Genomic DNA, 17782 nt, shown 5'->3' on the forward strand with positions numbered 1-17782 from the left:
TCTTTCTTGACCCAGGGATGTTTCAGTAGTTGACTGTTCAGTTTCCATGAGTTTGTAGGCTTTCTTTGTATCTATGTATGTTTGCTTTGTTATCAATTATGAGATCAATTTTTGAGAAGGTTCCATGTGATGCTGAGAAGAAGATATATTGTTTTCTGTTTGGTAGAATGTTCAATAGATGTCTGATAAGTTAATTTGGTGCATTACATCTGTTCTCTTATTTCTCTGTTAAGTTTCTGTCTTTTTGACCTGTATATTGCCGAGAGAGGAGTGTTGAAATTTCCTACTATTAGTGTGTGGGGTTTTGAGCAATTGAAGTTTCAGCAATGTTTCTTTACATATGTGGGTGCAGTGATGTTTCTTTACATATGTGGGTGCTCTTGAATTAGGGGCATAGATATTCAGGATTGAGTCTTCATTTTGATGAATTATTCCTGATATGAGTATAAAATGTTCCTCTCCATCTCTTCTGATTGGTTTTAGTTTGAAATCAATTTTATTAGATATTAGAATAGCCACACCTGCTTCTTTTTTAGGCCCGTTTGATTGGAAAAACACTTCCCAACCCTTTAGTCTGAGGTAGTGTGTGTCTTTGAGTTTGAGGTGTGTTTCATGTTAACAGCAGATTGCTGGATCATGTTTACATATCCATCCTCTTAGCTTGTGTCTTTTTATAGTTGAATTGAGACCATTGATATTAAGTGATATTAATGAGCAATGGGTGTTAGCTCTGGTTATCTTTCAACAGTAGTGTTTGTGTGTTTCCCTTCTTTTGGTTATGCTGGTGGGGGCTTATCATATGTCTGTGTTATTGGTGTATAGTTAGCTTCCTTGGGTTGTGGTTTTCCTTCTAGTATTTTCTGTAAGGCTGGGTTTGTGGATACGTATTGTTTAAATCTGTTTTTGTCATTGAATATCTTGTATTTTCCATCAATGGTGAATAAAAGCTTTGCTGGGTATAGTACTCTGGGCTTGCATCCATGGTCTCTTAGTGTCTGCAGCACATCTATCTAGGACCTTCTGGCTTTCATGGTTTCCATTGAGAAGTTAGGTGTGATTTTCTTTATATGTTAATTGACCTTTTTCATGTGTACCTCTTAATATTTTTTTCTGTATGTTTTATATTTTGATTATTATATAACTAGGGGATTTTTTTGATCCAGTCTATTTGGTGTTCTGTAAGTTTTTTGTACCTTCATAGGAATATCCTTCTTTAGGTCGGGAAAGTTTTCTTTTAAAATTTCGTTGAGTATATTTTTTGTGCCTTTGAGCTGGAATTCTTCTCCTTCTACCCCTATTATTCTCAGGTTTGATAATTTCTTGGTGTTCCATATTTCCTGATTGTTTTGTGCTAAGAATTTGTGGGATTTAGTGTTTTCTTTGACCGATGAGTCTATTTCCTCAATAGAATCTCCAGCACCTGAGATTCTTTCTTCTATCTGTTATATTCTTTTCTTAGGTTGCATAATGTTTTATTAACTTTGAATTTTCTTAACAGTAATGAGAAAAGAACAACGGGAGCTGAGAGACACTGGATAATAGAAAAAACTTCTGAATCAAATCAGCTAGTATATTTCAAGGATGTGTTTACCTCACACCAGAAACCAGGGGATTTCTACATTGATGACAGATCTAAGAGCTGTCAAAAAGGTTATTCATCCTATGGGCTCCCTTGAAACTAAAATTTTGTAAATTCTATGTGCAGTAATAATTTCATTTTTAAAATTTATTTATTTATTTAAAATTTCCACCTCCTCCCATCCTCCCATTTCCTTTCCACTCCCTCCACTCTCCCTCCCCCTTACTCTCCAGTCCTAAAAGAAGTCAGGGTGCCCAGCCTTGTTGGAAGTCCAAGCCTACCCCACTCCTTCCTAGGAAGAAGTGCATCCAAACAGACTAGGCTCCCAAAAGGCCAGTATATGCAGTAAAATAAAAATCCATTGTCATTATCATTAGCTTCTCAGTTCACCCTCGTTGTCAACCACATTCACAGAGTCCAGTTTGTTAACATGCACGTTCAGACACAGTCCAGCTGGCCTTGATGAGCTCCCATTAGATCAGTTCCACAGTATCCATGGGTGGACACATCCCTTGTGTTCCTGCCTTCATTTCTTATATTCTCACTCCTTCTACTCTTCATTTAGGCTTTGGGAGCTCAGTCCAGTGCTCCAATGTTGGTCTCTTTCTCTATCTCCATCCGTTGGCAGACGAAGGTTCTATGGTGATATTCAAGATATTCATCAGTGTGTCTATGGGAGGAAGCCAGTTCGGGCACCCTCTCCTCTACTGCTTACTGACCTAGTTGGGGACATCCCCTTGGACACCTGGGAACCCCTCTAGGGCCAAGACTCTAGCCAACCTTAAAATGGATCCCTTAGTTAAGGTATTTTCTTCCCTGCCCCCATATCTACCCTTCCTCCATCTCAATTGTCCTATTCCCCAAAGCTCTCCCCAATCCCCCTTTCTTACTTCTCTCTCCCCATCTCCCCTTCACCCCAAGCCACCCCAAACCCACATCTCCCAACATTTGCCTAGCGATCTTATCTACTTTCTATATCCAGGAGGAAAACTATATGTATTTCTTTGGGTTTACCTTCTTATTTAGCTTCTCTAGGATCATGAACTATAGGCTCAATGTCCTTTGTTTATGGCTAGAATCCACTTATGAGTTAGTACATACAATATTCATCTTTTTGGGTCTGGGTTATCTCACTCAGTAAAGGGTTTTCTATTTCCATTCATTTACATGCAAAATTCAAGATGTCGTTTTTTTACCACTGAGTAGTATACACTAAAGTGTATAAGTGCCACACCAGCTTTATTCATTCTTCTATTGAGGGGCACCTAGGCTGTTTCCAGGTTCTGGCTATTACAAATAGTGCTGCTAAAAACATAGTTGAACAAATGGTTTTCATGAATGATTGGGCATCTCTTGGATATATTCCCAAGAGTGAAATTGCTGGATCCTGAGGTACATTGACTCCCAGTTTCCTGAGAAACTGCCACAATGGTTTCCAAAGTGGCTGCACAATTTTGCATTCCCACCAACAATGGATGAGTGTTCCCCTTACTCCACAACCTCTCCAGCATAGGCAATCATTGGTGTTTTTATTTATAGCTATTCTGACAGGTGTAAGATGTTATCTCAAATTGTTTTAATTTGCATTTCCCTGAACGCTTAGAAGTTTGAGCATGACCTAAAGTGTCTTTTGGCCATTTGAAATTCTTCTATTGAGAATTCTCTGTTCAGATCAGTACCCCATTTTAAAGTGGGTTAATTAAAGTTTTAATGTCTAGTTCCTTGAGGACTTTATATATTTTGAAGAACAGACATTTGTCTGAAGCGGGGTTGGGTTAAAATCTTCTCCCAATCAGTAGTTTGCATTTTGTCTTGACAGTGTCCTTTGCATTACAGAAGCATCTCAGTTTCAGGAGGTATCATTTATTCATTGTTGCTCTTGTTGACTGTGCTACTGGTGTTATATGTAGGAAGTGGTCTCCTGTGCCCATATCTTGCAGACTAATTCCTACTTTCTCTTCTATCAGGTTCAGTATGGTCCGATTTATATTGATGTCTTTCATCCATTTGGACTTGAGTTTTGTGCATGGTGATAGATAAGGATCTATTTTCATTCCTCTACAGGTTGACATCCAGTAATGCTAGCACCATTTGTTAAAGATGCTTTCTTTCTTCCATTGTATAGTTTTAGCTCCTTTGTTGAAAATCAGTTGTTCATTGGTTTGTGGATTAATATCTAGGTCTTCGATTCAATTCCATTGGTCAACATCTCTGTTTTTGTGCCAATACCAAGCTGTTTTCAATACTGTTGCTCTGTAATCGAGTTTGAAGTCAGGGATGGTAATGCCTCCAGAAGTACTATTATTGTATACGTTTTTTTTGGACTATTCTGGGTTTTTCATTTTTCCATATAAACTTGATTATTGTTCTTTCAAGGTCTGTGAAGAATTTTGTTGGGATTTTGATGGGGATTGCATTGAATCTATGGATTGCTTTTGGGAGAATTGCCATTTTTACTATGTTGATCCTCCCAATCCAAGAACTTGGGAAATTCTTCCATTTTCTGGTATCCTCTTCAATTTCTTTCTTCAAAACACTAAAGTTCTGATTAAATAGATCTTTCATTTCCTTGGTTAGAGTTACCCCAAGATACTCTACTATGTTTGTGGCTAACGTGAAAGGTGATGTTTCTCTGATTTCCCACTTTGTATCTTTGTTCTCTGTGTATAGGAGGGCAACTGATTTTTTGGAGTTGATCTTGTATCCTGTCAAATTACTAAAGGTGTTGATCAGCTGTAGATGTCTCTGGTAGAATTTTGGGGGTCGCTTATGTACACTATCATATCATCTGCAAATAATGAAGGTTTGACTTCTTCCTTTCCAATTCGTATCCCCTTGATCTCTTTATGCTGCCTTATTGCTATTGCTAGAACTTCAAGGACTATATTGAAGAGGTATGGAGAGAGGGAACAGCCTTGTCTTGTTCCTGATTTTAGTGGGATGGCTTTGAGTTTCTCTCCATTTAATTTAATGTTAGCTGTCGGCTTGCTGTATATTGCCTTTACTATATTTAGGAATGAACCTTTCATCCCTAATCTCTCCAAGACCTTTATCATAAAGAGGTGTTGAATTTTGACAAATGCTTTTTCAGCATTTAATGAAATGATCATTTGGATTTTTTCCCTTCAGTTTATTTATATGGTGATGATGTTGATAGATTTTCATATGTTGAACCAGTCCTGCCTCTCTGGGATGAAGCCTACTTGATCATAATGTATATTTTTTGGATGTGTTCTTGTATTCTGTTTGCCAGTATTTTATTGAGAATTTTTGCATCGATGTTCATGAGTGAGATTGGTCTGTAATTCTCTTTCTTGGTAAAATCTTTGTGTGGTTTTGGTATCAGGGTGACTGTAGCTCATAAAAGGAGTTAGGCAATGACTCTTCTGTTTCTATTTTGTGAAACACTTTAAGGAGTATAGATATTAACTCTACTTGGAAGTTTTGATAGAATTCTGCGTTGAAACCATCTGTTCGAAGGCTTTTCTTGGTAGAGAGGTTTCTGATGACAGTTTCTATTTCTTTGTGACTTACAGGTCTATTTCAACTGCTCACCTGGTTTTGGATTAATTTTGGTATATGGTATTTATCTAAAAGAATGTCCATTTCTGTCACATTTTCCAATTTTGTGGCATACAGGTTTTGTAGTAAATCTAATGATTCTCTGAATTTCCTCTGTATCTGTCGTTATATCCCCCTTTTCATTTCTGATCTTGTTAATTTGCATGTTCTATCTCTGGCATTTGCTTAGTTTGGATAGGGGTTTGTCAATCTTGTAGATTCTCCAGGAACCAGCTTTTTGTTTCATTGATTCTTTGGATTGTTTTCTGTGTTTCTATTTTGTTGATTTCAGCCCTCAGTTTGTTCATTTCCAGTCTTCTACTCCTCCTGGGTGAGTCTGCTTCTTTTTTATAGAGCTTTCAGGGGTGCTGTTAATTATCTGATGTGTGATTTCTCCGTTTCCTTTATGTGAGCACTTAGTGCTATGAACTTTCCTCTTAGCACTGTTTTCATAGTGTCCCATAGGTTTGGGTATATTGTGTCATTAATTTTGTTGAATTCAAGGAAGACTTTAACTTCTCTCTTTTTTTTTTCCTTGACCCAGGGATGATTCAGTAGTTGTCTGTTCAGTTTCCAAGAGTTTGTAGGCTTTCTGGGCTTAAAATTGTTGTTGGATTCTAACTTTATTCCATAGTGATCTGAAGACTACATTTTTTTATATCTATGGATGTTTACTTTGTTACCAATTATGTGATTCATTTTTGAGAAGGCTCCATGAGATCCTGAGAAGAATGTATATTCTTTTCTGTTTGGGTGGAATGTTCTGTTAGGTCCATTTGGTTCATTACATGTGTTAGTTCTCTTATTTCTCTGTTAAGTTCTGTCAGGTTGACCTGTCCATTGGTGAGACAGAAGTGTTGAAATCACCCACTATTAGAGTGTGTGGTTTGATGTATGTTCTGAATTCTAGTAATGTTTCTTTTACATATGCGGGTGTTTTTATATTAGGGGCATAGATATTCAGGATTGAGACTTCCTCCTGATGAATTGTTGCTGATATGAGTATAAGTGTCCATCTCTGTCTCTTCTGATTGATTTTAGCTTGAAATCAATTTTGTTAGATATTAGTATAGCCACACCCGCTTGTTTCTTTGGTCCATTTGATTGGAAAATGTTTTCCCAGCCCTTTCCTCTGAGGTAGTGTCTGTCTTTGTATTTGAGGTGTGTTTCTTGTAGGCAGCAGAGAGTTGGATCCTGATTTTTTATTCATTCTCTTAACCTGTGCCTCTTTATAAGTGAGTTGAGTCCATTGATATTAAGTGATATTAATGACTGGTGGTAGTTGACTCCGGTTATTTTTCCTGCTGATAGTGTTTGTGTGTTTCCCTTCTTTGAGTTGTGCTGGTGGAGGGTTGTCAGATGCTTGTGTTATTATGGGTGTTGTTGGCTTCCTTGGTTTGTGATTTTCCTTCTAGTGTTTTCTGTAAGGCCGGGTTTGTGGTCACGTATACTTTAAATCTATTTTGGTCCTGGAATATCTTGTTGTCCCCATCGATGATATATTATTTGCTTGGTATATTATTCTGGGCTTTCATCCATGGTCTCTTAGTTTCTTCAGCACATCTATCCAAGATCTTCTGGCTTTCATCGTTTCCATTGAGAATTCATGCGTAATTCTGATAGGTTTCCCTTTATATGCTACTTGACCTTTTCCCCTTGCAGCTCTTAATATTCATTTTTTATTCTGTATGTTTTGTGTTTTGATTATTATATGGCGAGGGGATTTTTTTTTGATCCAGTCTATTTGGGTGTTCTTCTTGTACCTCCATAGGTATATCCTACTTTAGGTTAGGAATGTTTTCTTCTATAATTTTGCTGAATATATTTTCTGGGGCTTTGAGCTGTAAATCTTCTCCTTCTTCCACACCTATTATTCTTAGGTTTGGTTTTCTCATGGTGTCCCAGATTTCCTGGATGTTTTGTGTTAACAATTTGTTGGATTGCTTTGTTCGTTAATCAGTGAGTTTATTTCCTCTATAGTATCTTCAGTGTCTGAGATTCTTTCTTCTGTTTCTTGTATTCTGTTGGCAATACTTGTCTCTCCATTTCCTGTTCATTTACTGAAATTTTCCATATCCAGCCTTCCCTCGGTTTGTGTTTTCTTCATTACCTCCATTTCATTTTTTAAGTCTTAAACTGCTTCCCTTACCGGTTTGATTGTTTTTTCTTTTTTTCTTGTTTTTCTTGGGTATCTTTAAGAGATTTATTCATTTCATCTACCTTTTCTTGTTATCTCCATTTCTTTATGGCAGTTTTTCACCTCCTGTTTAAGGTCCTCTATCATTTTCATATAGTTCTGTTTAAAGTTGATTTCTTCTATTTCTTCTGCTGTAGGGTGTTCAATTCTTCTTGTTACATGATCCCTGGTATCTGGTGATGCCATGTTGACTTTCTGGTTGTTGGAGGAGTTCTTGCATTGGTGCCTGCCCATCTCTTCCTTCAAATGCAGCCAGGAGAGTCTTGGTGTCTTGGTCAAACATTTACTGTGACTGACTCTGGGTGGATCTCCTCAGTACAGGTGCAGGAACTGTTCCCTGGTCGGCTGGTAGGTCTGAAAGGTTGTCCTCATCACCCACTCACAGGTCTGAAAGTTTGTCCTCAGGACAGGGACAGGACTCTAGGAGGTCAAAGGACCCTGCAGACAAAAGGGCAAACTCAGGGTGTGTGGAGATGTGTGGAGCCAAGAAGCCCCTGCAGCAGGACCTGGAGGTGCAGTGCACTCCCCTCCGGTCGGGCGGGTGCGCACTCACCCCTCTGAGTGGGTATCCTCAGTGAAGGAGCAAGACCTGTTCCTGTCTCTGGGCCAAGGACCTCCCAGACAATAGGGTAGGCTTGGGGGTTAGGGGCGGGCAGGGATGGGTGGAACAGAGAAACCCCTGCAGCAGGAGCTAAAGTGGCCTAATGCTCCTTTCCAGGATGTTCCGGCCTGTCCCGGGATGGCACCCACTCACTGGTCTGAAAGGTTGTTCTCAGGACAGGGACAGGACTCTAGGAGGTCAAAGGACCCCCCCTCAGTACCCCTTTAAAATCATTCACCGGTATAGTTATAGCCATTTCATCTATTTTATAGTAATAGGTACTTGAATTATTATATGCATAGTAATTATATATATAATATAATATATTACTTTAATAAAGGTATTATTAAACCTTAACTGGTACCCAGTAACATATTCACTAACTTAAGATGATGCCTTTGATTCAGAACACAGTATTTCTATCTATAAGCTGTTTTAGGTTGAACAGAAAATTTTAATTATTCATGTTTGTAATTTCCTTTTCTAAAAATATTTATATTACTTTTCAATTTTCAGGATATAGCTTTTAGATTAAATTTTATATTTTTATACTAACAATGATGGTAATGCAAATTAACTTTGTATATGATATTTCACCTCACCCTTTTTAAAATGGCTACTATATTTTAAATAAAAGATATGTGCTTATCTCTATAAAAATTAGAACTCTAATCATTCTGTTTACTTGTAGATACTGGCACTATTTTAGGAAGTAAGGATTTATGAGAAAATTGAAAATGTTCTACATTTATAGAACATCTGATGCTTAGCATTATTCATCCATTTCAATAGGTACTACACATCCGAGCTGTTAAAACTGTCACTAGATGGCTCTGTGTTCTACATGTTGCCCTGCTTTGTAACTGAGCTTTATTAAGAAGCTGTTATTGCAGTATATTCAGCACTAGGTGGTGTCAACTACTAAAAGAACCTGCTTCCATTCTGACATTTTGAAATTTAGATTCCTAAGATATTTATGATTCTTAGTTTTCTCTGTGTAATAAGGAATGCATGATGAGGTTCTATTATTATTGTTATGAGGCTGAATAATTACTTCCATGACAGTGTAATTACCCATTGGAACTATAGTAACTGCAGAACATTAATCTGCTTTATTAAAATAGTTCCTGTTTCTACTCCTAAATAGTACGTTAACAGGTACATATGAGATAACTCAGTAATTATGACAGATTACATTGATAGATTTGCGTATGTTGAACCAGCCCTGCATCTCTGGAATGAAGCCTACTTGATCAGAATGGATAATTTTTCTAATGTGTTCTTGGAATCGGCTTGCCAGGATTTTGTTGAGAATTTTTGCATCAATGTTCATGAGTGAGATTGACCTGTAATTTTCTTTCTTGGTTGTGTCTTTATGTGGTTTTGGTATCAGGGTAATTGTAGCTTCATAAAAAGAGTTTGGCAATGACTCTTCTGTTTCTATATTGTGAAATACCTTAAGGAGTATAGGTATCAGCTCTTCTTGGAAGTTCTGGCAGGATTCTGCATTAAAACCATTTGTCCCTGGGCTTTTGTTGGTCGGTAGGTTTTTGATAATACCTTCTAAGTCTTTGCGACTAACAGGTCTATTTAGATTGTTCACCTGGTCTTGATTTCACTTTGGTATATGGTATTTATCTAAAAACCAATCCATTTCGTGTACATTTTCCAACTTTGTGGCATATAAACTTTCGTAGTAAGATCTAATGATTCTCTGAATTTCCTCTGTGTCTGTTGTTATGTCCCCCTTTTCATTTCTGATCTTTTTAATTTGAGTGTTCTCTCTCTGCCGTTTGATTAGTTTGGCTAGGGGTTTGTCAATCTTGTTGATTTTCTCCAAGAACCAACTTTTTGTTTCGTTGATTTTTTGCATTGTTTTCTGTTTCTATTTTGTTGATTTCAGCCCACAGTTTGATTATTTCCAGTCTTCTACTCCTCCTGGGAGAGTCTGCTTCTTTTTTTTTCCCAGAGCTTTCAGGTGTGCTGTTAAGTCTCCAATATGTGCTTTCTCTGTTTTCTTTAATTGGGCACTTAGTGCTATGAACTTTCCTCTTAGCACTGCTTTCATTGTGTCCCATAGGTTTGAGTATGTTGTGTCTTTATTTTCATTAAATTCAAGGAAGACTTTAATTTCTTTCTTTATTTCTTCCTTGACCCAGGGATGATTCAGTAGTTGACTGTTCAACTTACACGCATTTGTAGGCTTTCTGGTGTTTGAATTGTTATTGAATTCTAACTTTATTCCGTGGTGATCCGACAAGACACAGGTGGTTACTAATATTTTTTTTGTATCTGTGGAAGTTTGCTTTGTTACCGAGTATGTGGTCAATTTTCGAGAAGGTTCCATGAGCTGCAGAGAAGAAGGTAAATTCTTTCCTATGTGGGTGGAACGTTCTATAGATGTCTGTTAAGTCCATTTAATTCAATACCTCCCATAATTCTCTTATTTCTCTGTTAGTTTTCTGTCTGATTGACCTGTTTATTGGTGAGAGAGGTGTGTTGAAGTCTCCTACTATTAGTGTGTCTGGTTTGATGACTGCCTTGAGTTCTAGAAGTGTTTCTTTTACATAAGTGGGTGCCTTTATATTTGGGGCATAGATATTCAGGATTGAGACTTCCTCCTGATGAATTGTTCCTGTTATTTGGCGAGGGGATGTTTGTCTTTTTGATCCAGTCTATTCAATGTTCTCTATGCTTCTTGAACTTTCATAGGAATATTGTTCTTTAGGTTGGGAATGTTTTCTTCTATAATTTTGTTGAATATATTTTCTGGGCCCTTGATCTGCAACTCTTCTCCTTCTTCTATCCTGATTATCCTTAGATTTGGTCTTTTTAATGTGTCCCAGATTTCTGGGATGTTTTGTGATGAGAATTTGTTGGATTTTCTGTTTTCTTTGATCAGAGCGTTTATTTCCTCTATGGTGCCTTCAGAATCTGAGATTCCTTCTTCTGCCTCTTGTATTCTATTGGTTATGCTTGTTTCTGTAGTCTCTGTTCGTTTACCTAGATTTTCCATATCCAGCCGGCCCTCGGTTTGTGTTTTCTTCAATGCCTCCATTTCAGTTTTCAATTCTTGAACTGTTTCCATTACCTGATTGATTGTTTTTTCTTGGTTTCCCAGGGTGTCATTTACGGATTTACTCATTTCTTCAAACTTTTTGTTATACTTCTCTTCCATTTTTAATGGCGTTATTCATATCATGTTTGAGAGACTATATTGCTTTCATAATGGCACTGTTTTCCACTTCTTCCAGAATAGGGTGTTCAAGTCCTTCTGTTGCAAGATTGCTGGGATCTGGTGTTTTCATGCTGTTTTTCACATTGTTGGAGGAATTCTTGCCTTGGTGCCTGCCCATCTCTTCTTTCAAATGGTCTCCAATGGATTATCTGGTTCAGGGTCAGGTTCCCTTGTTGGCCAGAGACCTTGCCCTCTGATGGATCTTCTGCTACAGGTCAGTGCCCCTTGCTGGTCAGGAATCTTGCTTACTAAAGGCCTTCCTTTCTGCAGGCAGGCTATTAAAACAAAGAACTCCCTCCTGCCCTGTTGCACTTACCACCCTGTCCCAGCATCCACACAAGCTGAGCTGGGGGATTTTATGGCCCCAAGCAAGGGAGGGAGGAAGGGATGGTGTTCCTGGGTGAAAGCTGGGATGGAATAGGAGGAGAGAGGGCTTAGCAGGGTGAAGCAGCCCCTGCAGAATGACCAGGGAGATAAGGGTGTCAGGGAAAGTCTATGTTCCCTTGCCGGGCTTCTGCCATGGGTCAGGAGCACACTTACCCCTTCGCTGGATCTTCTGATACAGGATCAGTGCCCCTTGCTGGCCAGAAATCTCCCTGACTACCCAAGATCAAATTCTTAATGAGGGACATGACTCTGATCCTCAGAACCAGGCTCTCAATGACAAACACACCATATCCCTATGTAACACTGCAGCGTTTAATGCTTGGGACAGGATTCAGGAACTAAGATAGAAAATTGAATTATATATTAGGGTTAAACAACATCAATTAGAAACTTTTAGTAACTTTTTACAAAGATTAACTAAGTATGTACAAATAGTAGTAATAGACACAAAAGCTAGACTTGTACTTATTGAATCTTTGTCTTTTGAGAATACCAACTTAGAATACAAAAAGATGCTTAGTTCTTTAAAGGTAATATCAGCACCAATAGATGAATGATCTTGCTTACAATGAATGTTGAAACATTTGACTATAGTACTAAAGCTTGGGTGGGAAAAACAATTTCCAATGGTATGAGGAGACACCAAAATGCCAAATGTTTTGTGGTAGAAAAGAACACCTGAGAAGGGATTGTACACAAGAAATTTCTTGGAATAATATTTCTTCTAGGAATGGCAAGAATAGAAGGACCCAGCCTTCAGGTGTATGTAGGAGGTGTGGCAAAGGCCAACATTGGACTAATAAATATAGGTCAAAAAAAGACAGGCAAGGAAACCTGGTACCATCAGAAAACTCCTTGGAGGGCCTCTCACAGACCCCCATGTCAAACAAGATCCAGCCATTCCCAGTTACTGTGAAAAACATGTCTCACTAGGAAATTTTTTTTAAAAAATTCAGTGCATACTTAAAAAAAAGAAAAGAAAATAACTGGCCTGGATAATGAAATAAACATGAAGGATGAATCAAAACCTCCAGTAGGAAATAGGAAAAGAATATTCTAGAAGAATTCTATGAATGAAAAAAGACCTGAAGTTAGAGTGTATAAATGGTATATAAATGGCTTGATAGACATGATTTCAGACATGAGTATCATTAGTCCAGAATCTTGGCATCCAGATTGGCCTCTTCAGGAGGCAAATTATTTCCTAGGAATTGGAACCCTATCTCAAGTGAAACAAAGCTCAAGATGGGTTGAATGCATGAATCCAGAAGGTTATAAAAGATAGTTGAGGCCATATATAGCAAATATTGTAGTAAATTTATGGGGCCATGACCTATTGCAGCAATGGAATAACCAGGTTAACATTCCTACAGTCCCTAAAACTCATTTTCCTGGGGAACATATTGTAGGGTACTATAGACAAAGGTCACCAGCCATTCAAACAGTGCAAGAACACAAAACAATGAGCAAACCTTTAGAGGTACTAATGCCCCTGCCAATATGGGGTAACAATGGCCTTTATCAATACAGGAGCAACTAGATGCTCACAATATTGAAGAATCTATCAGTCTTTGAAATTCTCCTGTATTTGTTGTTAAAAAGAAATCTGGAAAATGGAGAATGGTGGGCTGGAGAGATGGCTTAGTGATTAAGAGCATTACCTGCTCTTTCAAAGGTCCTGAGTTCAATTCCCAGCAACTTCATGGTGGCTCACAGCCATTTATTATGAGATCTGGTGCCCTCTTCTGGCCTGCAAGCATACACACAGACAGAATATTATATACATGATAAATTTTAAAAAAATTAAAAAAATAGAGAATGGTGACAGATCTAAGAGCTGTCAACAAGGTCTCCAGCCAGTCGGGCTGTACAAAAGCATAAAGCAAATAGCAAAACTTTAGAGGCACCAACAGCCGTACCTTTAAAATGGTTAACAGAGAAACAAATAAGAGTTAAGCAGTGTCCTCTAACTGAAGAAAAATTTCAGACTTTAGAACAGCTGGTACAAGAGCAACTAGATGCTCACCATATTGAAGAATCACCCAGCCCTTGGAATTCTCCTGTATTTGTTGTAAAAAAAAAAAAGAAGTCTGATAAATGGAGAATGGTGACAAATCTAAGAGCTGTCAATAAGGTACTTCAACCTAAGAACCCTCTACAATCTGGAATTCTTCTGCCTTCTCTATTACCAAAAGGATGGCCTCTTATAGTTATTGATTTAAAGGATTGTTTCTATGCTATATCTTCACAAGAAAAGGAAAGAGAAAAAATTGCCTTCACAGTACCTACTTATAATAACTTTCAGTCTACTAGGAAATAGCAATGGAACAGTCTCTCACAGAGAATGCTCGATAGCGCCACTCTGTGTCAATACTTTGTAAGTCAGCTATTGGAAATAATAAACAAGTGTTTCAAGGAGCCGCTTGTTCTTCCCACTGCCCAGCTAGTTTAGGTACAAAATGATCACATAGAAACTGTATAAATTAAATCACTGTTTGTCCAATTAGCTCTAACTTCTTATTGACTAACTCTTACACCTTAACTTAACCCATCTCCATTAATCTGTGCATCATGCGGAGGTCATGGCCTACTAGCAAAGTTTCAGCATGTCTATCTCCAGTGGGTCCATGGTGGCTCTCTCTCCACCTTTCTTCTCCCAACATTCAGTTCACATTTCCCCACCTACCTAAGGTCTGTCCTATCATCAGGCCAAAGCAGTTTCTTTATTCATTAATCAATAAAAGCAACACATAGACAGAAGGACCACCCATACCACATAAGCAATTTCCTAAGTCTCTAATTTACCATTACATGAATGACATTTCATTATCTGATTCAAATGCAGATTCTTCAGAAAGAATGATTAAAGAAATAAGAAAGATTTGCCTAAATGGGGGTCACAGATTGTTCCTGAAAAAAATACAAAAAGGAGATACTGTCAATTACCTAGGTTACAAAGTAGGTTTACAGAAAATTAGAACACAAACGACACAAATTAGGAGAGAACAATTGCACACTTTTAATGACTTTCAAAGATTGTTAGGAGATGTTTCCAGTCTGCCAACAATTATTGGTATAACACCTGATCGAATAATCCATTTAAACAAAACCTTAGATGATAGCCAAGACTTAAATAGTCCCAGAGGAATACCAGCTGAAGCAGAAAAAGAATTTATGATTCTTGAGGAGAAATTACAGAAGGTACATGTGGATAGGGTGAATCAAAATCTTAATTGTATTTTGGTCATATTGCCTTCCAGAAATTCCCCTACAGGAATTTTAATGCAGAAGGAAGATATTAGTTTAGAATGGATTTTTTAATCATGTAAACCAAGGAAAAAATTTAAAACTTTTGTCAAAAAAGTCTCTGAATTAATTAAAAAAGAAAAATTGATACTTTGTCAATTAGCAGGTATAGACCCAGCAGAGATTATAGTGCCTTTTATTCCTGATGAAATTAAAAAGTTATGATCAGACCATGAACCATGGAAAAGTGCTTGTGCTATTTTTTGGGGTGGGGAGAAAAATAATAGCAATTGTCCCAAATGCAATAGACTTAACCTTATAAAGAGAACTATTCTTCCATTAATTTTACATGATACAAAAATAATTAAAGCCTGTACACTTTAAACTAATACAAATAAATCAGGAAAGACAGATTACAAATCAGAAGAGGTAAATAAGGTAGAACAAATCCCTAAAAATTCTGTCAAGAAGGTAGATTTACATGTTATTTACATGGTACTAAGGGATTTTAAAGAACCTCTCAATATAGTATACTGATTAACAATATACAGAAGAGTTGTCTTGCATATTGAAACCGATGAATTTATTCCCCATGACACAGAACTGATTTAATTATTCATTCAGATTCAAAACATAATCAGGAATAGCCTTTGAACTATATACATAATACACATGCAATCCCATAAGGGTCTGCCAGGTCCTCTAGCACAAGGTAAGGAAGAAATTACTTGACAACTGATTGGAAGTGTGCTGAAGGCCTCAGAATTTCATAAAAAACGTCATGTCAATAGCAAAGGCTTAAAGAAAGAGTTTCCTATTACATGATTAGAAGTTAAGGACATTATAAAGAGATATCCTAGCTGCTATTTCTATAACCAAATACTGTTACTTGCAGGGAGTAACCCAAAGAGTACTGAAAGGAATGAGATTGGGCACATGTATGTGTTTCACTTTACAGAATTTGGAAAATTAAAATATATGCACCACACCATTGCTACTTACTCAGTTTTTAATGGGTAACTGCCTTGAGCTCAGAAAAGGCTGCATCAGTAATCATGAATTTATTAGAAGTTGTGACCATTATGAGTATTTCTGCACAAATAAAGACAATGGTCTACCATATGTATCTAAGAACATGAAACAATTTTTGCTTATTATAATATAAAGAATATTGCAATTATACCACACAATCCTACAGATCAGTCAGTTATAAAAAGGTCAAAACAAACTATAAAGGATATGCTTACCAAACAGAAATGGATGGAAAAATTACCCCAGAAATATATTGCATAATGCTTTATACACCTTGAATTTTCTTAACACTAATGAGAAAGGATTAACAGCATCAGAGAGACATTGGATAACAGAAAAATCTTCTGAATTAAATCAGCTGGTGTATTCCAAAGAATTGTTGACCTCAAAATGGAGACCAGGAAATGTGTTATGTTGGGGAAGGTGTTTTGCTCTTGTTTCCACAGGAGAAGAAAAACTATGGATATCATCAAAATTAATAAAGATTTACTTTGAAAAAGAGAAACCTTTTGAGAAAGAGAAAAGACAGCTCATCTACAAAGGTGACAACCATATAGGTGTAAGGAAACCTCATATAATGTTAGGGCAGGGTTTTGTTTCTATCTTTATAGGAAAATACACATCTTCAAAAAGTCAAGAGATCTTGGATGTTTGGAAGCTGAAAGGGATATCTATATCTATATCTATATCTATATATATACACATATATATATGGAGAGAGAGAGAGAGAGAGAGAGAGAGAGAGAGAGAGAGAGAGAGGAGAGGGAGAGGGAGAGAGAGAATGAGAAAGAGAGCTGAATTTGGAACTGGACAATGGTTATCCATCTCTAAATCTAAGCATGTTATTTGAAGAAAAATTCAGAGTTTCTGTCTTATGTCAGGAACCATCTGCTATGGTGCAGAAAGAAAAAAAATTAGAAAAATTTTTACTTTATATCTATTTTGTCTATATCATATTTTTCATTGAGTATGTCTTTATAAATAATGTTTAAGTTTTCCACAATGAACAGTAGATTTTTCCTACAGGTCCTTTTGCTTCAGTAATCTTTGAAGTTTCCAGGAAGAATATGGGGCCCCATGACAATGACTCAACCTGGTTGAGATGACATCATGATGCTAATAATGCTACTATAAGACTGGTATTTGGGTACCAATTGCTGAAATGGTGCACCTTCTCACAATGTTCTGGCCAGAACTTCAAATACGAACTTTAGAAAAACCTTGTTGACTACTCAGAAATCATTTATAATTATACTAGGCAATAATATTGACACTTAATCATCACTTTACTTTTACAGGAACCCATAGAAAGGACATCACCCCCATGACATCTGGAAGCAATTCTAAAAGATGATGTCCCCTCTCTCTACAAAATTTGTCCTCAGGGTTGTAAACACCATTTAGGGGTTGTTTATTATTAAAAGGGAGAGCCAATTTGTAGGAGGAGGCTACTTGCTTGTTCTGGCCACACTTAACCAAAATAACTGCACAGAAATTATATTAATTAAAACACTGCTTGGCCCATTAGCTCTAGCATCTGATTGGCTAGCTCTTAGATCTTAATTTAACCCATTTCCATTAATCTGTATATCACCACAAGGTCATGGCCTACCAGCAAAGTTTCAGCATGTCTATCTCTGGTGGCTCCATGGCATCTCTCTGATTACACCCTTCTTTCTCCCAACATTCAATCTAGCTTTCTCTGCCTACCTAAGTTCTGCCTTGCTATAGGTCCAAAGCAGTTTGTTTATTCATTAATGGTAATCACAGCACAAGGAGAGGACTTTCATATCAGATTATTACTTGTACAGTGTAGAGGGTTGGGGTGGAAATTACGTAGACTCAGAGATTTCCTTGGGAAAAAAACAGGGGAAATTGAATGGGATAACAGGTAATGTAGACACTAATAATAATGAGTAATAGAGTGAATACTTTTGAGCT

This window comes from Myodes glareolus, chromosome X (genome assembly GCF_982192425.1).
Source record: "Myodes glareolus chromosome X, mMyoGla1.1, whole genome shotgun sequence".
Classification (NCBI taxonomy): domain Eukaryota; kingdom Metazoa; phylum Chordata; class Mammalia; order Rodentia; family Cricetidae; genus Myodes; species Myodes glareolus.